This window comes from Thunnus maccoyii, chromosome 1, assembly GCF_910596095.1.
Source record: "Thunnus maccoyii chromosome 1, fThuMac1.1, whole genome shotgun sequence".
In the NCBI taxonomy this organism is placed as follows: Eukaryota; Metazoa; Chordata; class Actinopteri; order Scombriformes; family Scombridae; genus Thunnus; species Thunnus maccoyii.
In genome coordinates, this window is record NC_056533.1 from 40,259,661 (window position 1) to 40,281,979 (window position 22,319).

Genomic DNA, 22,319 nt, shown 5'->3' on the forward strand with positions numbered 1-22,319 from the left:
GGAAGAAACAGGAATTGCCAACATTTTTGTCTTGATAGTCAAACAGAGATCAGCATCAAATATTACCCCTAGATTCCTCACAGCCTGCTTAATATTACTCATCAGATCACCCAGATTAGCACCAAAACAGCTGATGAAGTTTGGGAGACTGAACAGAATGATATCAGACTTATCATCATTAAATTTTAGGAAGTGTTGGGACGTCCAAGATTTAATACCAGAAAGGCAAGTTGTAAGATTTGCTTGGCTGCTGGGATCTGTGGGTTTCGATGTTGAATATAACTGAGCGTAAAGCACGTCATGCCTCTGAATAACATGGCTGAGAGGCAACATGTATGTAGAGAACAGAGGGGACCAAGACCAGAACCCTGAGGGACACCACGACTCAACCGAGCCATCGAGGAAGTAGAGTTACCCAGAGCAACGGAAAAAGTTCTGTTGGAGAGGTATGAATGTAATAAGCTGAGAGCCGAGCCCTTGAGTCCTACCCAAGTTTCCAAGCGATGTAAGAGGATCCCGTGGTCGACTGTCTCAAATACGGCACTTAAATCTAAAAGAACTAAAATCGAGCAGTTACCTGTCAGCAGTCAGCAGAAGCTCATTATATACCTTAACAAGAGCTGTCTATGTGCCATGCACTCTAAAACCAGACTGCCCCTACTGCACCAGATAAAGTGTGCCTGATATGTTTTATACAGTAAAAAAAGCATAATTACAACTTTAAAAATCCCGAAATCATCATCTCCTCCTTCAGTAGATGAATGTGAAAACAAACTCTGCACAGAGAACAACATCCAACTGAAGGAACAAAGAGAAAAGTGTTGCTGTGTAATTTTTTGTCAATTGATTAATCATGTAATAGAGTATTACTGTGTATAGTAGGGGGTCAATATCATAGACTGTAAAAAATATGGACCTAGTCACCGTGACGTCACCCATCGGTTTGCGAACTGTCGATTTGAAGCCTCAAGTGTAGCGATTTGACCGTCGCCATCTTGGATTTGGCTGTCGCCATGTTTGATTTTTGGAGCCAGGAGTGACCATATTTGGACGGGAGGGTTGCGCTGACCGTAGCGCTAGCTGCTAGTTCTGTTAGCACAGTGCATTTACAATCTATGGTTAACAGTGAGCATGCTAATGCTAATGCTACTTTTCGCGAGCAAAAAACAGGCCTAAAACCGTTAAAACAAAATGTACTCACTGGAAAAACTGATCATCCGACTCATTAATGGGTCTTTTATTAAAACCAAACACTGAACAAGACTTTTTTTTAGGCAATCACAATGTTCAATTAACTTTAGTGAACTGAAAACACACTGTGGAATAGCAGCAGCTAGGCCTATGGTTACGTTACATAAGCGATGTTGTCGCTGTGGTAGCGCCTCTTCAATCACAATGTAGCCACGCCCTAAAGCATACGCTGCTTTATTGTCAAATTTAAATTAAATGGGACCATAATTTACAAAATGAACATCATGCTGTATTGAAGAGGACTTGAAGCTACCAACTGAGGTCATAAACTCATTAGGAAACAGTTTACTAAGGTAATAAATCAAGAGAGAAGTAGGCTCATTTTCTCATAGACTTCAATACAATCTGACTTCTTTTTGCAGCCAATGGAGTCGCCCCCTGCTGGCCATTAGATGGAATGCAGGTTTTCCGCATTGGCTTCACTTTTCAGCCCTGGAGGTTGCCGCTTGGGCCCAATACGAGATCAATCCAGCTTTGGGATTATAAAACAATAAATATACAGTTGCAGTGTCACAAAAGAACATAAATCTTTATATAAACTGGACATCATGAACCAAATTATTTATCTCATATTCCACATTTTCTGTCCTAAATATCACTTCACTTCTCCAATAATAATAAAGGTACATTTTACTAAAAACTCCTTACTTTATACTTTCACTCCACTACATTTCAGAGAGAAATATTGTACTTTCTACTCCACTACATTTATTTGACAGCTTTAGTTACTTTTCAGATGAAGATTTGACACAATGGATAATATAACAAGCTTTTAAAATACAACACATTGTTAAAGATGAAACCAGTGGTTTCCAACCTTTTTGGCTTTTGACGTCTTACAAAAAGCAGTGTGTAGTCGGGGTCACATTTCACATGTCTATGAGTTGTTAACAGCTCCACCAAATAGTGATTTTTCCCTCTAAACTTCTCACATGCTTTCATTTCAATAAATGTTCAAATGATCCAATATTTCAGCAAAAATCAAAGATTAGAGAAAAAGTCCAAAAACTGAAAACAGATTTGTGTATCAGAACTTTGTTTTTTCTTCTTTCCTCTCCCATTAATCATCTCACCACCCCTCAGATTTATCTGCTGACCCTTTGGAGGGGCCCCACCCCTAGGTTGGGAACCACTGGACTAAACTAGCTAACTGTATATAAAGTAGTGTAAACTAGCTCCACCTCCAGCAGCTACAACAGTAACATGCTGCTCTAACACTGATGCTTCACTATTAATAATCTAATGATGTCATATATAATAATATATCAGTCAGAGGGACCAAACCACTACTTTTACTGCAATACTTTAACTACATCAAGCTCATAATACTTATGTACTTTTACTGCAATACTTTAACTACATCAAGCTCATAATACTTATGTACTTTTACTGCAATACTTTAACTACATCAAGCTCATAATACTTATGTACTTTTACTGCAATACTTTAACTACATCAAGCTCATAATACTTATGTACTTTTACTGCAATACTTTAACTACATCAAGCTCATAATACTTATGTACTTTTACTGCAATACTTTAACTACATCAAGCTCATAATACTTATGTACTTTTACTGCAATACTTTAACTACATCAAGCTCAAATTAAGATTCAGATAAAACCTGTTGTCTCAGAGACAAACAGAAGTCTTTCTGACTGACTGTTGATGGATGTCTGAGCTGCAGAGCTGACGCCTGTTAAAGTGCTTCTGCCTCTCATGTTTCCGTCACTTCAGGCAGATCGATGTCGTTACTGTCTGCTGGATCGTCACCTGGAAGCTTCCTGCATGGATCCTCAGCTTCAGTTACACATGAATCTAATATCAGCCACTTTCTTCTGCTGTCTGTGTTTATATAAAACATGGCGGAAGTCTGCGGGTTTCTTCTGCTGCAGGTTTTAATCTCAGCTCTGACACACACAAGTGTTGTGGCGGTTTTGGTTGTTGGTTTCTTTTATTTCTCACCTTCGTGGAAAATGAGCAAGATTTTATATTCATCACATTAAATATCGGAAAGAATGACATAAAATATGAGGGAGACGATGATAGTTCACTAGATTTAGTTTCTTTTTCTTTTCTTCGGCCTTCTAAATAATTCTTGTGCCCCAAATGTCAAATTCAAATTGAAAAAGATTCAGATACATTAATGTAAAGTACATTCAGAAGACGGTAAAGAAGACATGTGAAATGTGTGTAATATTTAACAATTCACAGGAAGAATGCTTTGAAAACAGAACGGCAGCAGATTTAAGATTAAAAATAGAATTAGCAGAAAGTTTCAACATAAAGGAAACATAAACAGAACGTGTGGTGAATGAACACAAATAAGAATAACTGCAAATAAATAAATACAAATATTCTAGCTAAATAGATTAAAAGAAAAAAACATAGTAATATTAATATTTGTATTTAAATAAATGTTAGATTAAATAAATAATAATAACTGAAGCAGTGCGTCATACTGACATTATTTCATTAAAACAAAAGGATTTAACTTTGTGTTTCTCATGTTGCTGCATCAGATTCATCAGATTCGCTCTGATGAAGCAACATGAGAAATGTGTAGTTCAATTATATTAATACTAGTATTAAAATAAATGTTAGAATAAATAAATAATAAATATTACATATATACATAAATATATTTTTTAGTAAATAAGATATAAAGAAAACACATAATAACATTATTATGATTTTTTAATGAACACTTTTAGATGTGGTCCAGATCCACAGCAGCTTTCAGCTGATTATCAAACCTCAAACGGCTTTTTATGGTGTTATTTATTAGTTGTGTTCTACAGTGTCAGTGATACAGTGTCTGTGTTGTTTGTTGTTTGTATGTTGAATTGATGGCAAATAAGTTTCTCCGTTGGTGATTAATAAAGCTGTTTTATCTAATTTAATCATTGTTATTAATATTAACATTCATATTTGTGTTATAAATAAATAAATACTTCATAATAAAATTAAAAACATAAAATTGTTATGTCTTAACGTCTCTTCCATTTCTGATTTGTTTGTCCTTTTGACGATGTTTCAATAATAAAAAAGTTCCTTCAAACAGGTCGATCCACCTGTCTGCCGTTAGGTGACTGTTTGTTGTTACACCTGTCTGCCGTCAGGTAACTGTTTGTTGTTACACCTGTCTGCCGTCAGGTGACTGTTTGTTGTTACACCTGTCTGCCGTCAGGTAACTGTTTGTTGTTACACCTGTCTGCCGTCAGGTGACTGTTTGTTGTTTTACACCTGTCTGCCGTCAGGTGACTGTTTGTTGTGTTACACCTGTCTGCCGTCAGGTAACTGTTTGTTGTGTTACACCTGTCTGCCGTCAGGTGACTGTTTGTTGTTACACCTGTCTGCTGTCAGGTAACTGTTTGTTGTGTTACACCTGTCTGCCGTCAGGTGACTGTTTGTTGTTACACCTGTCTGCCGTCAGGTGACTGTTTGTTGTGTTACACCTGTCTGCCGTCAGGTAACTGTTTGTTGTGTTACACCTGTCTGCCGTCAGGTAACTGTTTGTTGTTACACCTGTCTGCTGTCAGGTAACTGTTTGTTGTTTTACACCTGTCTGCCGTCAGGTAACTGTTTGTTGTTACACCTGTCTGCTGTCAGGTAACTGTTTGTTGTTACACCTGTCTGCTGTCAGGTAACTGTTTGTTGTTTTACACCTGTCTGCCGTCAGGTAACTGTTTGTTGTTTTACACCTGTCTGCCGTCAGGTAACTGTTTGTTGTTACACCTGTCTGCTGTCAGGTAACTGTTTGTTGTTACACCTGTCTGCCGTCAGGTAACTGTTTGTTGTTACACCTGTCTGCCGTCAGGTAACTGTTTGTTGTTTTACACCTGTCTGCCGTCAGGTAACTGTTTGTTGTTTTACACCTGTCTGCCGTCAGGTAACTGTTTGTTGTTACACCTGTCTGCCGTCAGGTAACTGTTTGTTGTTACACCTGTCTGCTGTCAGGTAACTGTTTGTTGTTACACCTGTCTGCTGTCAGGTAACTGTTTGTTGTTTTACACCTGTCTGCTGTCAGGTAACTGTTTGTTGTGTTACACCTGTCTGCCATCAGGTGACTGTTTGTTGTTACACCTGTCTGCTGTCAGGTAACTGTTTGTTGTGTTACACCTGTCTGCCGTCAGGTAACTGTTTGTTGTTACACCTGTCTGCCGTCAGGTGACCGTTTGTTGTGTTACACCTGTCTGACGTCAGGTAACTGTTTGCTGTTACACCTGTCTGCCGTCAGGTAACTGTTTGCTGTTACACCTGTCTGCCGTCAGGTGACTGTTTGTTGTGTTACACTGACACCTGGTGGCGGGAGGCGGGACCGTCAGCTGCAGAGGTTCAAACTGGCTCCACCTCAACCATCTGTAACAGTGAAATGCTGCATCAGTATCAACAATGTACTTTATTTAATAATTTAATATGTGAGTCACAAGGGACGAATTTATTTTACTTTTAATACTTTAACTACATTTATCTGATAATACTTGTAACAGAGTATTTTTACATTGCAGTCTTTTTACTTTTACTTGAGTAAAGGATCTGATTACTCACAGCTGACATTCAGTGTAAACCATCAACATGTTGTACTGGACATGTTTCTGAAAGTTAACTTACAGTAAAACAATGTTCACTGGACTGGAGGAATCCCAGCAGTCTGTACTGGAGGAACTCTTCTCTGTGACTGAAGCTGTACAACATACAACAGCTGTCATCCGAAGGCCGAAAGAATTTCCTTCATGTGATAAAAATGATCCTTTCAGAATCTCTGAACTTTAACTAAATGAACGTTAACTTTACGTTGATCGTGTTTCTTTAGTGATACTAACGTTACGTTACGTAACGTTACGTTAATACCGTGTGACGTTAACGAAGATGGCGGAGATGGTTCCTAATCAAACAGCTCGTTAGTTTAACTTCTGAACTAAACGTTTTATTTTCTTCTGTAACTGAAGCTTCGGGATGGTGTGACGTCAGACCAAACCGGTTTCAAATACAGAATCGGTTCTTACCGGAAGCGGATTTAATCCTCCAAATGGCTCGTGTCGGTTGGATTTTATATTATAATCCACTGAAAACATCAATAAATATATCAGTGTATACAGTTAAATATAATGAATCCCGCCCCCGACAGTCACATGGTTCCATGGTGTAATGGTTAGCACTCTGGACTCTGAATCCAGCGATCCGAGTTCAAATCTCGGTGGAACCTGAGTCTCTTTTCCTCTCAGCTGAACTGAAGAGAAATAAACGACTCACACAGACACGTTAACCTGTAACTAAGTAAAGTAAAGACACGGCAGGAAGCGAAATATAAACCAGAAGATCTATATAAACATATATATATATAGAGAGACATATACACTATATATCTCTATAAAAACATCAATAACTATAAAGACATAAACCAGAGGAGACTGATCCGTGGTACACAAACACCTGAAACATCTTTTTAACGGGGTTACTATGGGAACAACTCCCATTCAATGCTTGCAAGTTGTGAACATGGAAATCTTTTTCATCTTTCCCATCCGTCCCATATGACATGAATGCTGCATCAGCCTCACCTGCTCAGGTGACACACAGAACAACATTAATGTAGAATTTCTGTGTTACTGCTGACAAACACAATTTATCTCTGATCAGCCACGAGGACACCAAGTTTAACGGAAGATCATTTACTACAGAACAGTTTTACCTTTCCTACAGAACACCTGAACACCTGACCGATCTGCTCCAACATCACACACTGAAAACACAGCAGGACTGAAGCAACAAAACACAACATCATGAAACTTAAACTTTTGTATTCTAATATTTGTGTAACTTCACTGATAAATTAACAGATGAACTGAAACATTGGACTGAAATGAACACTGGTAATGTTGGGAACCAGGGCTGAGTGGAAAGGGTTAAAGATTAAATTATATATAAATTATAACAGTATAGATAATAACTGGTTTATAACACACTGTAATGTATCAATCATCTGTCTATAAACAGTTAATAAATGGTTAATAACTCTCTATAATGCAGCTGTCAGTAGATATTAGTGTGTATTAATGTATTAATCAATAACTAAAGTGTTTGCTGCTGTACAAACAGATAATCAATGACAATATAGCAAAATACAGCTGTAATAATATAAAATGTGTCTTCATCGGAGAAGTTACAATAAATACTGACCAAGACCACAGCACCATGTGTGCGCTTGTGTCTGTGAATAAATGTAGTCAAAACTCATAAACCACAACAAAGAAGGAAAGTTTCAAATGGAATTCTGGTGGATAAACATTTACAAAGCGAGATAAATAATTTACTAAACAAACGTCAAAGCGACGTGATAAATAGCTGCCATGGTGGCAAAATCAATGAACACGGAGGATGAAGGAAAAGAAACAAACGTGTTGCTGAAGGAGATGAAGCCACTGTAAACAAAGAAGGACAACACTGTAAACAAAGATGGACAACATGTACGGATCCCTGAACGCTGAGCTCAGGAGGTCAGTTAAAGAAATTCAGGAAAGTACCAACCTGGAAGAAAAAATACAGATAACTACAGACAACCCAAGTCGTCTGTTGTCTTATTAGTAAATTAGAAGGATGTGAGAAACACAAATTAATATTGATAATTGGTGATATAATGTGTAGGGAAATGAGCAGAACTGAAATATAATGTGAGGAACCACTGAGCAGTTTATTTTTGTAAGAGTATACGGATCCACAAAAGGCAGTTCAGACGAGGAGCAACATCACAGCTGGATCGATTACAAAGAAACATCCCACAACAGTTTTATATAAATAAATACTAAGAAATCAAAGAGAACCCTGATGGAAATGATACTGTGAACGGTGGCAGGTAGCGCTCAGTAAACAGGAGAAAGACTCTGCACATTGATGTGTTCTTAAATGATATTTGTGCTATAAAGTGATGGCTGTGAATACACCAGGAAATAACCCACATACATCTCTGAACCTCGACATCACTGTGGAAGAAGTTTAAAGAGCTGCAGACAAAGTAAATAAGGTAAATTACAGGTCTTATTTGATCTTTTCAGATGTGTTTTGAACTTGATATAATCCCATCAATAGAGGCATCAGCTTACAAACTACTGAACAACTGGCTTACACAGTATCTTGTCAATGAGCAGAATGGATTCAGAAAGAAACAAGTCTGTATTGATCATATACGTTCAGTATCAACTATTATTAGAACTAGAATCTGCAAAGGCAAACACACAATCATTCACACTTACAGGTAATTTACAGTCACTAATTAGCTTCCTAACCTGTGAGAGGAAGCTGGAGTACCAGAGAGAACCCACACAGGCCCGCGGGTTCGAACCCAGAACCCTCCTGCTGTTTGCTCACCACTGACCTACAGCGTAGAATCACTGCGGTTCATCTCTGGTGTTATGAGTGGAGATTAGCAATAAATCAGAGCAAAACACAAATAAAACATTTCAGAAAGGAAAGTATACAAAGAAGTACACAAAGAATTAGTTTAGGCTCAGTTGGTTTGGAATATGTTAGTGCAGATAAATACTTGGGTTTCTTTCTGGATGAATTTATGACCTGTGAGGTTGGACTCGGGTCCCTCGCTGACTCTGCTGCGAGAGCTTTGGGATCAGTTATTAACAAACTGAAAGTGTGTAATGATCTTCTACATAAACCAAACTCTATGATGTTTCCTCCATCGTGAACTACGCTGGAGGACTACAGACTCCACACAGAACAGAGCTATAAGATGGAGACATGAGCTGGACATGCAGTTATATACACGACACAATAATAACATTTCATTCATTCATTCATTCATTCATTCATTCTGTCTTAATGCAGGACTTTTACTTGTAAAAGTAAACGTGTATTTTAAACTGTGGTATTTCTAAAGATCTCAATACTTCTTCCACTGTTTACCACAACTTTTATCTGCTTATATAGTGAGTTATAAACAATTTATTAACTGTTAACTGTGTCCTAACCCTAACCCCTGACCCTAACCCTTAACCCCTGACCCCTAACCCTGACCCTAACCCTGACCCTAACCCCTAACCCTAACCCTGACCCTAACCCCTGACCCCTAACCCTGACCCTAACCCTGACCCTAACCCCTAACCCCTAACCCTGACCCTAACCCTAACCCTAACCCTGACCCCTAACCCTAACCCCTGACCCCTAACCCTAACCCTGACCCTAACCCCTAACCCTGACCCTAACCCTAACCCTAACCCTAACCCTGACCCCTAACCCTAACCCCTGACCCCTAACCCTAACCCTGACCCTAACCCCTAACCCTGACCCTAACCCTAACCCTAACCCTAACCCCTAACCCTAACCCTAACCCCTAACCCCTGACCCCTAACCCTGACCCTAACCCTAACCCTAACCCCTAACCCCTGACCCTGACCCTAACCCTAACCCTGACCCTAACCCTAACCCTGACCCTAACCCTAACCCTAACCCTAACCCCTAACCCCTGACCCTGACCCTAACCCTAACCCTGACCCTAACCCCTAACCCTGACCCTGACCCTGACCCTAACCCCTAACCCTAACCCCTGACCCCTAACCATAACCCTAACCCTAACCCTGACCCTAACCCTAACCCTGACCCCTAACCCTAAACTGATTATTAATGATAAATTGGAGGACTTTAAGTTTGACCATTTATTTATATAATTTGCAGAGATATATTTGTTTCTTTTATTTTGACATTAAAGAGTTTCTGTTGATCTGTGTCAAAAATCCACATGAAATGTCAAACTGAGTGGAGACATTCTGCATAATAAGTACTTTTAATTCCACTCTTTAAGAAAATTTAGCTGATAATACTTCTGTACTTTCACTTAAGTAACATTTTGAATGCGCACAAGTATTTTATACTGTGGTATTTCTACTTTTACTTAAGTTAAAGAGGTCAGTGCTTCTTCCACCTCTGTGTTCACAGTGACAGCAGTGAGTGTAATCTGATCCGGATATGGAAGGCTTGTTTGTGACACAGATGTGAGTCATTCCTTCTACATTTAAGAGCTTTGTGGCCAAAATACATTTTTATACAACGCTGCAGGACTCTGAAGTCATCATGATCTGTGAGTCTAACAGTACACTGACAGGAACTTTAAACTCCTGCTAAATAATAACAACAGCAATAAGAAGAATAAAGTAAATCTGAAGAGCCTCTCAGACGACCCGTGCATGATGTATTCATGTGTTTGGGGCCTCAGGGTGACCATAAATGTCCCTGCATCCTCTGAACAATCATCTCTATATTTATGAGGAAAGCAGCAGGTGATGTAATATGTTCAATAAGAGCAGGAATGAGCTCAGAGCACCTCGTCCTGTGTTCACACTGAGCCAAGTGTTCGAGACAAACTGTCTGCCAACACATGAGGAAATGAAGCGACTCCGGCTCTGAACTGACTGAACCACAGAGACGCTCTGCTGACTTTATTAAACTGTCACATTTCATTAATGCTTCAATAAATCTTTACTTTCAGTCAGACACAACTTCTATACTTATTGCGAGATTCATTTTACTTTATGCATAGGAGTGTTTTCTGATCTGGCGCCCCTATCGGCAGTAATCAGCAGGACAACATCTGTCTGTGCTTTCCAGGACCGTCACACATCACTGTTCAACAATAATGATGCTGTGGTTCAGGTCTGGTTAGGTTTAGGGAGAGATCATGGTTTAGGTTAAAGTTACTACTTCCTTCAACATTTAATTCAGTATTGAACTCAATGCCATGTCTCAATACTACAGAGGACTCTTATGTTAACTTTAGTTCCTCCCAAATTGATAATCTTGTTGATAGTGCTGCAGGCTCACTGAGAATAACACTCGACTCCATCAACCCTTTAAAAAGGAAGATAATAAAACATAAGAGGTTAGCTCCATGGTTTAACTCCCAAACCCACAAATTAAAGCAAACATCATGAAAATTGGAAAGGATTTGGTGTTCCACCAAAGTGGAAGAATCTCACTTAGTCTGGCAGGATAGTGTTAAAACATATAGGAAGGCCCTCTGTAATGCCAGAGCCGCCTATTACTCAGCATTGATAGAAGAGAATAAAAACTGCCCTACGTTCCTTTCCAGCACTTTGGCTGACAAAGAGTCATAACTCTATTGATCCATGTATTCCAATGGCTCTCAGTAGAAATGACTTCATGAGCTTCTTCAATGATAAAATTCTAACGATTAGATACAAAATTAACCACCTCCTGCCCTCAACAGGCACCGTTCTCTCCCCAAACACAGGCACCTTAGTAACAGCAGTAAATCCTGACATATATTTGGACTGTTTTTCTCCAGTAGACTTGTCTGAACTAACTTCAATGATTTGTTCAGCTAAACCATCAACCTGTCTCTTAGACCCCATCCCAACTAGGCTGCTTAAGGAAGCCTTACCCTTAGTGAGCACTTCTTTACTAGATATGATCAATCTGTCTTTAGTAACAGGCTATGTACCACAGTCCTTTAAAGTAGCTGTAATTAAACCTCTTCTTAAGAAGCCCACTCTTGATTCAGGTGTTTTAGCCAATTATAGACCTATACCTAACCTTCCATTTCTATCTAAGATCCTTGAGAAAGCAGTCTCTAATCAGTTATGTGACTTTCTACATAACAATAGTTTATTTGAGGATTTTCAGTCAGGATTTAGAGGCATCATAGCACAGAGACAGCACTGGTGAAAGTCACTAATGACATCCTAACTGCATCGGACAAAGGATTTGTCTCTATACTTGTCCTGTTAGATCTTAGTGCTGCATTCGACACAATCAACCATCAAATCCTTTTGCAGAGACTGGAACATTTAATTGGCATTAAAGGAACTGCATTAAGCTGGTTTAAGTCCTATTTATCAGACCGATTTCAGTTTGTACATGTTAATGATGAATCCAGGTTCCACAAGGTTCTGTACTTGGACCAATTCTATTCATCTTGTATATGCTTCCTTTAGGTAATATTATTAGGAAACACTCCATAAATTTTCATTGCTAAGCAGATGACACCCAATTATATTTATCAATGAAGCCAGATGAAACCAATCAGTTAAACAAACTCCAAACATGCCTTAACGACATAAAGACCTGGATGACCTGCAATTTTCTGCTACTAAATTCAGATAAAACTGAAGTTATTGTGTTTGGCCCTAAACACCTTAGAAACACATTATCTAATGATAAAGCTGCTCTGGAAGGCATTACCCTGGCCTCCAGCACCACCGTAAGGAATCTGGGAGTTATCTTTGATCAGGATATGTCCTTTAACTCCCACATAAATCAAATCTCAAGGACTGCCTTTTTTCACTTCCGTAATATCACAAAAATCAGGCACATCCTGTCCCTAAAAGATGCAGGAAAACTAGTTCACGCATTTGTTACTTCTAGGCTGGATTATTGCAATTCCTTATTATCAGGCTGCTCTAACAAGTCTCTAAAGACTCTCCAGCTGGTCCAGAATGCAGCTGCACGTGTTCTGACTAAAACTAGAAAAAGAGACCACATTTCTCCCATTTTAGCTTCACTACATTGGCTTCCTGTAAAATCTAGAATAGAATTGAAAATCCTTCTCCTAACTTACAAAGCCCTTAATGGTCAGGCACCATCATATCTTGAAGAGCTCATAGTACCGTATTATCCCACTAGAAAACTGTGCTCCCAGTATGCAGCTTACTGGTGGTTCCTACAGTGTTTAAAAGTAGAATGGGAGGCAGAGCCTTCAGCTATCAGGCTCCTCTTCTATGGAACCATCTACCGGATTCAGTCCGGGGTGCAGACACCCTCTCTATGTTTAAGAGTAGGCTTAAAACTTTGCTTTTTGATAAAGCTTATAGTTAGGGCCGACCAGGCTCGCCTTGGATCAGCCCTTAGTTATGCTGCTATAGGCCTAGACTGCTGGGGGACTTCCCATGATGCACTGAGCTCCTCTCTCCTCCTCCTCCTCTCCATCTGTATGCATTCATGTAACATCAATGCATGTCAATAACTTTGCTTCTTCCTCAGTTTTTTTGTGCTTTCTCATCTCACAGGTTCCTTTGGATCAGGGTCGCGGACCCCCTAGTTAAGGACAGTGGGCTTCTGTGGACTGTGGCTGCAGGGATGCCGAGCTGACGTGATACTGCTTGATGCCCACGTCTGTCATTATTATTATTAGTCATATTTCTATTATTATTATCGTTGTTATTATGCTTCTCTGTGTCTCTCTTTCTTTCTCTCTCAACCCAACCGGTCGAGGCAGATGGCGCCACCTAGAGTCCGGTTCTACTTGAGGTTTCTTCCCGTTAAAGGGGAGTTTTTCCTGCTGCTGCTCATGGAGGAATGTTGGGTCTCTGTGGATTAAAGAGTTCGGTGAATACGGAAATCCCAATTCCAAACCAAATTCAGTTAAAGATCTGTATTCTGGCCTTTGACTCATTTTTATTAAAACTGAGTCTATTTTAATCATATCTGTGACATTTCATTCACAAACAGTAGTTGTTTTGTTTTGTTTTGTTTTGTTTTTCTGTTTTTTTTTTTGAAGACCTGTATTCTGGCCTTTTTTGACTCATTATTCTCTAAATCCATCTTTTCTTCCAGCCAGATTCCTCTCTGTCCTCCAGCAGACTGTTTCTGATGATATTTACATCAAACCTGCATTATTAATGAGCTGCTACTCTGATTGGCTGGAGGTGTGGCCCCCACCTTCACCCCCAGCCAATCAGAACAGGCCCTAATGAAAGCAGCAGCATGTTTACCTGCAGTAATGTCTGCAGACAGTATATAGCGTCTATGAAGCTGCTGCTGCTCAGCTGAGACTCAACAGGAAGTTTCAGGACGGCGAGATCGAGTCCAAGTTTCCTCACAAAGTCAAAGTCTGTTTTTCAAACGTTAGCTTAGCTTTAGCTCAGATATATTATGTTCCTTTAGCTGAGGAAGAGAAAGAAACCATGTTTTAAAACTTCATCACAGACTGAAGATGAAACAGTAGAAAATCCTGCAGCTGAGTGTCGTTCAGCAGACAGTCGGCTGTAAAATGTGCTGAACACAAACAACCCAAAAACGTCAGACTGTTCCTTTTAAATGTCGTCAGTTTATTTGTTTCTGGACGCTCAGTGCTGAAGGAGCACTAGCAGGTCAAGTGAGGTGAGAGCAGAGGCTGTGTGTTGGGGGGGGGGGTAGGTATCATTTGGGGTGGAGGGGGGTGATTATAAATGAAAGTGCTCTGTGGGGATTTTGTGTGCTTCTTGCTGAGTGTGAGGGAGAATTAAACTCGTTGACTCACTGACGCAGCCAGCTGGTATCCCACAGAGCTTTGAACAATGTGAGTTTTTTCCATCACTTGGCTCCGAGCGGCTGCTGGGGGGGTCCAGGCCCGGCTCCTGGCCCTCCAAACGGACCACTTATTTTAATCCAGGGGGGACATTTGGACTCGTCTCCGCTCGGTCCCGATGGAAACGAGCCGGATTTCCTCAGCTGCTGCTCTGCCAGAGTAAACGCTCTCTCTCTCTCTCTCTCACACACACACGCACACGCTCCCGGTGCATTCTGGGAGTGTCCTGCTGGTTCCATCACAGTGGAAACGTGGACTCTGGAGAGCTCACAGGAAGCTGCCAGCAGCTCAACCCACTGACCCGCCTGCTGCTGGACCTCCTCTGAGGACAGACGCCCAGTTCACCCAGAAGGATTCCTGAAAACACCAGAAACAAGCACATGATGAAAAACTGTTTCTGTTCCCATGGTAACATATTTGTGGTGGAACGTCAGTGCAAAACCTCGTTTACTCAAGTTACTCAGTTTTGAGGTACTTGTACTTCGCTTGAGTATTTCCATGTGATGCTTCCACTCCGCTACATTTTATATTTATTTATTATATAATTAGTTACTTTTCAGATGAAGATTTGACACAATGGAAAATATAACAAGCTTTTTGCAATTTGGTGCAGTGCAGCTCAAATACAATACAGTTCATGCATACACATATAATCTCTTCCATAAACAGGAATGATATGAATGAATGGTAAATTAAAAAGTTCAGTCTAGACCTGCTCTACATGAAAAATCTCCTGAGATAACTTCTCTTCTCTCTCTATGATTTATAAATAAAATTGATTTGAATTGAATTGTTTTTTAATATTTCATTACAAGTAAAAGTCCTGCAATTAAAATCAAAAGTAAAAGTACAGAAGTGTTATCAGCTAAATGTACATAGAGTATCAAAAGTTCCTATTTATCATTAATAATCAGAATATAAACAGTGAATACATTGTTCATAGCACATTATAATGTAGTTATAAGCAGATATAATATAATAATATAATATACATTTTAAGTGTTAATTAATGTTCAGTATTTTAGTTTGAGACAGTCCAGCGTCAGAGAGCTGAGCAGTGAGAAAGAGACAGAAGCTGTTTTATATATGTAATTATTGAAATAACAAACAAGTTGCACATAAGAAAACACCATAAACAACAAAAAAAAAGTAGAGCAACAATCAACAAAGTGTTAAACTGTTAAGGGGGCTCAAGTATTCACGGAAGAAGAACTGAGTTTTCAGGCGTTTCTTGAACGCACCGCGCGCAGCCGGAACCACAAACTGCCGTCCAGACGTCGATCATCTGCGTCGTTCTATATTATAACAGCTGTGTTTTACTATATGGAGTTAAAGCTGCATTATAGTGAGTCATAAACCTTTATTAACTGTTTATAGACTGATTATCACTTTTAATAAATTGTTAAACATTTATTAATTACCCACCTGGAAGGGGTTTTTCACAACCTGGAAACCCCAAACTGCTGTTATGAATGACCAGTAAGTATTAATAAATTATATATTAACTATTAATAGATCCATTAACGCCTAATAAAGGGCAACTTATGAGGAAGTAGTCCCAGAACTTTTTGCAGTCTTGGAACAGATTTCATTCAAACACACAAAAAAAGTAACATAATGAGTTAGAGCAACGACGTCATCGGTGCTCCTTCTAGATGATAAACCAGGTGGATAACGAGCGTTTGGACGTCTCTATCGATCTAATCCTGCAGCTTTATCATCAGACCTGATATCCCATCATCTCCTGCCTGGTCTCACACACATCCAGAGGAAGGAAAAATTAGACCCAAACAATGTTCACGTCTCCTCACAGTTTCCTCAGGAAGGAGCCGTGTCCAACACAAACTCTGCTCTCATGAACTCTGAAGACCTGATCCTGATCCTGATCCTGATCCTGGACCTGCTGCTGGTCAGGACGTTGAGTTCCACAGCAGGCAGCAGAGAGGTCGGGTATCAGCTTTAAGATGAAACGCTGCTTCCTCTGCAGGTTAAATGTGAGCGAATCTGGATCTTAAACCTCGGTCTGGTTTCCTCGGATCTCATTAATCTCAGTCATCACTGTGTGTAAGAATCCTGATCCAGACAAACATCAACGTATCTCTGCAGCACAGAGATCAGATCAGGAACAACAAACTCTGAGTAACAACTAAACACAGCAGCTGTCAATCAGAACGTCACACAGCTCACTGGTGGTAAAACAGCATCAGTTTTTTATTAGTTGCTGCCATTTTACAACACAGTAAACCAGTAGAGACCTAATTTATTGATATTTCAAAACTTAATAAAGTGACATCAACAGTCCTGCAGTGCTTCTTCTTCTTCTTCTTCTCCTGGTTGGTTCTGTGCATCACGGTCACGTGCCGGCTTTGATGTTGCTGTCCTGCTTGACACCAACGCCTGCTATTATTATTATTATTATTATTATTATTATTATTATTATTATTATTATCATCATTATCATTGTTATTATTATTATTATTATTATTGTTGTTTTAGTATTGTTGTTGTTGTTGTTGTTGTTGTTGTTGTTGTTGTGCTTCTCTCTCAGCTGGTCTCATTTCATCCCATTGAAAGCACATTTGAAGGATGTTTTAATATCCAGTATGAACAGGAGGAATGATTACAGCGAGTTTATATGGACACCTGACCGCTGGTTTAACACACTGGGAACACTGGGAACACTGGGAACACTGGGAACTCGTCCTTTAAACCCAATTAGTTAAAATTGCTTCGAGTTCTTCGAGTGTGTTTAACTCACAGTAATGAAACTCTTCCCTCTGGAAGCTTTGACCTCCTGACCTCCTGACCTCTTGACCTCTTGAGCTCCTAACCCTGACTCTCGTCAGACAGAGTTTGCAGGAAGTATAATCTATATAATGTGATTATTCACATTTTTATAATTAATTCTAATCTGTTTTTTTATAGATTTATTTTCGTTAGGATTTTTTTATATTTGTTTTTTCTGTACATTTATTTATTTACTTATTTATTAACAACTTTTTATTGAAAATTTTCATTTTTTAAAAACAAATAGACACAGGAGGAAATGCTCAGACATACAAACAAATAAAAGCATAAGGTGGCGCTTCTGATTACAGCTCAATGTAATTACTCAGAGTTACCAGAAGCACTTAATAAATCTGATATGGTTTATTGACCTTATTACCAACAAACTACAGAGTAACAATAAAAGCAGTAAAGACATAAAGACAACAATAATGCAGGAGTATTATGTCATGTATTTATTACAGTTGTGACCTTTAACGGAGATGTTAATTATTAATTGTAATTCCAACTATTCTAATGAGCTGTTGAGTCCTGCTGCTCCTTCATCTGCTTCACTCTGCAGATGTTTCGGGTTTTTCACTCCAAGTGTTTTGTCAGTGATGTTATTCGGGTGTTTTAACTCCTTCAGGCCTCTTTGCACCTGGTCGATGATCATGGAGACTGTGGTGGAAACTGTAAATAAAAGTTTTAACAGCATATCTCCACCCGGTTACTGCAGTTACAGTCGAATCAAGCGCACCCGCAGAGCAGCAGCTCTGCACTAAACTGATGTAACAGTTACATTAGTCTCGTGTTTTACCTGCAGGACTTGTGTTATAATGCTGCTGTTCATAAAACGTCAGAGTTCAGTTATAAAATCCAAACGCAGTGCGGAGCGTCTCTCCTGATTGGCTGCTGACGGCGCCGCCAGCCGGAGAGTCGATCACGCCGGATGAGAGCAACGGCCAATCAGGAAACTCCAACACGGCCGGCAGACCAACGGTGTAACGTCATCACTCACGGACAACCGCCGTTATATCGCTGGTCCGTGTCCCGTCCGGCCAAAAACATGTCAAATCTAGAGTAACGTCGACTGGAAAAACAAATGAAACGTTCACCTTAAACCAGCTGATAACACTAACAATAAACCACCGATCAGGTCATAAACAAATAGAGTGCAAATGTAACTTTTTATGGAGAACCTGTGCAACAGTCTGCATCCAGTAATCAAACTGAATGAATTTGGAGGTAGTTGAGTTAAAAAAAACACCTCTTGAACCTCACTTTTAAGTGTAAAGTCCTTCTATTATTATATATATTATATTATTATCCTCCTCCTCGGTGGATTCCATCGTTGTAAAGCTGAACCTGCCTCTGGACTGAACCGCTGGCCCCGCCTCGCTGTCGTCCATCAGCTGCTGGGTGAAGACGTGGGTCTCCTCTGCTGCTAGATCAGGAATGATGGGATGCCACTGACAGAAACATCAGGTTCTTTCCGTAGTCCTGGATGCACCTTGAAGACCAGCATCCTGGGCCACTCCATATTCTGGCAACATAGGTTCAACGTGCCGTCTCGATCTGAAGGATCAGGGCCGAGGGAGGGATCCACTTTCCTTCTTTGAAAGAAACCTACGGCATCATCTCCTCCCGGTTCAGAGCCGGCTTTACCAGCACTCGCGATCTTCCAGAGATGCCATGTTAGCCTTTAGCTTCTGTCTCCAGGTTGCAGGTGTTCACATTGTGTTTGAGACCTTTGGTTTATTCAGCACTGATAGACAAAGCATGGTCTGTCATTTCTTTGTGCAGTTCCACCAGATGGCGTCCGCCACATTATCCTGGTGTCATGATGTCACTTGAGTCGACGTGGGTTGGGGCTGAAGTCTACAAGTTAGAAAAGTAAAGTGCTTCACATTAATGAAAAATACACTATTAAAGGCAATATTAAAAACAGCAATGACAACAAACAAATGAGGACAGAGACACATAAACCAGTACAAAAGTTCCAAAACACAGAAGAGAAAAAGCCGCTTTTCAGACAGAATAAACCAAAAGCTGCTTCATGAAGGCGTCACAGGAGTGAAGGAACTGCAGCGATAAGCGACAGCATTCAATAACAGCTTGAAAAGCAAAGTCACATCAGGTTTTATCGCAGGTTTGAGGGACAGACAGTAAGACCCAAGAGCCTGATACTCTCTGTAGGTTAGCACCAGTATTTTAAAATGGATTGGAAATGTAACTGGGAGCCAGTGCACAGAGGATAAAATTGGTGTGATATGTGATCTCTCATTTTGAACAGTTTGGAGACGGTTTGATTTAAACAGGAAAAAAGAGCGTTACAATCATCTAAACGAGACAAAATAAAAGTATGCCTGACCCACAGAGACCGAAAAACTCCTGTCAGCAAGATATGATGGGAACCAGTCCGAGGCAAAAACCCACCGACTGGTTCAGACTATTTATTAAATATCATGATCGACAGTCAGGTTACACCGATACTGAGCATTTCCCGTCGTCTGCAGTCGTCATAACATCATTACTGACTTTAAGAAGATGACGTTAATGAAGTCATGCAGGTTATGAACTTCTAAAACAGTTATAAGCTGCTTGGTAACAACTTCTTCCAGCAGTTTGTTTACTGGTCTTTAATTCATTGGGATGAATTTTTTGGTGGGGACAGAACCAGTTGAAAGGGAGAGATTGATCACGGCTACAATAGTGGAACCAACTGAATTAAAAACATTTAAAAACAGAGATGAGGGAAGAACGTCGGGGGGGCAGATGAAGGTTTAGTTTTGTCCTCTAAGGAAAAACAGAGTTCAGGATTGTGGATTTAATGTGTAGCGTTACGCCGTTATGGCACAAATCGCGGTTAGCAATGCTTGCTAATGTTAGCTAACTGTTAGTCTTCTTCTGTCCAGTAACTTCTAATTTCCATTAGCAGCGCCGCTAAGTTAAAACCAGACAGGCTTTAATTCATTAGTAGTGAAATTAAACTGGAGTGTCACATAAGCACTACAGAAAATATTGATTGTCAGTTTATTTTAATCTCTTAGTTATGTATCTTATATCAACATGAATTCATAACAAAAGTAAAATTATACTTTATCTTTTGTGTAATTGCATCTATTAACATTGTTAATGATACAGATAGATTAGTTCTGTAGAGCTGTGTTGAAAGAGATGAACCTGGCTGGTGAGTTCTGCACCAGCAGCCAAGAAACTGGAAAACCTAAAAAATTATTAGTTAATAATTAATTTTATGTAACTACAGTCCTAAATAGTGGAAGTACAGATGAAAGACACTTACCGTTCTCTGAGTGTTTCTTTGCTGCATGTAGCATTTGACATGAACACTACATGAAGATTACAGCCTGTAATGTACAGTATAATAACTCCGGAGTTACTTTTGTACAAGTACATTATGTTTATAGTATTATATTTATTATATTTAGTAGTATTACCAATACACACATATATGTAGTTACAGGGGAACCAGATGTGAAGCTCTGTAGTTATCTTTTAAATATGGAGTATCTATTATATTAATATTACAGTAATATTACTGAGCAATAATCTGGATGTTTGGGAGGAATTTAAAGAGAATTTATACTGTAGTTATTATTTATCTTCTATGATTACAGATTACAGTATGACCATAAAACTGAGCAAAAATCTGGAAGTTTCAGGGAAGATGGAGTGATGACTTCTGCTGCAGTTAATAAACCTGATGTGATTTTATTTCAAAATGACCTTATTACCAACAAACAGGCAAACTACATCATTCCTGAGTAATTTTGGGGGAACTTAAAATAACTCCGAGGTACATCCGTGCCACATCAGGGGACAGCGTGTTGCCATGGATACTGTCGGCCTCTGAAGACTCTCTGCTGTACAAGTTTTCTCTAAATTCATCCCAAACTTCCAGGTTATAGCTCAATATGTCGTATATACCCTGTAATAATAGAGTAGGTACCTCGCAGTTAAAAAATAACTACAGTAGAAATTCATGACTCCATGACTTCACATCTTGTTCACCTGTACTTACAAATAACCGCGGAGTTATTACGCTGTACGGTGTGGGCTGTAATGTAAGGTGTTTCTAATATTTTATATAAATTGCTCCGGAGGCCAGTGACAGGGAGGCAGTGGATCAGAGGAAGTGGTTCTCTGTCATGGATGAGGCAGTAGGTGGCAGAGCATCTATCCAGCCTCCACGCCTCATTGGCTCAGCCCGGGGAAGGAACCCTGCCGTTTCTGATTCAGTGCCATCTGAGCCAGAGAGTCAGACTCCAGAGCCAGAGAGTGTGCCGGGGTCAGAGGAGCCAGGGCCACCAAAAAGGCAACGGTGTGACGCCATGTTGGAACTGCTGGCGAAGGAAGAGGAGAGGGCCGGGCGACATGGGGCCATCTGGCTCCGTCTCTCAGGCAGTAATTCTGCAAAATGGCAAACAAATGATGACCGTCATCACTGCAGGGTGCACTTCCAGAGCCTTGAACAATATTGATCACCATTGGTCTTCATAAAGCCAGATGAACGGGTCTTTGCCTGTTGGACCTTGCTGCAACCGGCTCCATGTACAGTGTTATACGGGTGGAGACATACAGGGACATCTGCCGTCCTCTAGAATACAATAACCTTCACTGAGATGGTTGTTCATGCTGTAAATAAAGATATTAAAACTGATAACATGGACTAAAAGCTGTGTGACAATACAATCACACTGTTGTAATAGTTTCCTGTATGTGATGTGAAAACATAATTGTGCCATGTCGATGTTTCCCCAGCAGGGGGAGTAGTCTGACTGTGAGAATTCAGAACTGATGTACATATATGTATATATATATATATATATATATATAGTAAATATAAATGTAAAGGCTTAGCATCATCTTCTTTTACAATTTGACGATGTCTTGCTAGCGCAGCACGTCTCAGTGTTCTCTGTCTAATGAGGTTAATTCTGTTTTCTTCTAAGCAAAAGTATTTGA

The 22,319-nt window shown here is 39.8% G+C and overlaps 1 non-coding gene across 1 annotated transcript; it reads left to right on the plus strand.

The window, feature by feature from the left end:
- The first annotated feature begins 6,389 nt into the window (after nt 1-6,389).
- trnaq-cug lies at nt 6,390-6,461 on the plus strand. Its single transcript has one exon. It is a non-coding gene; the product is annotated as a tRNA-Gln (tRNA).
- Nucleotides 6,462-22,319: the final 15,858 nt, after the last annotated feature.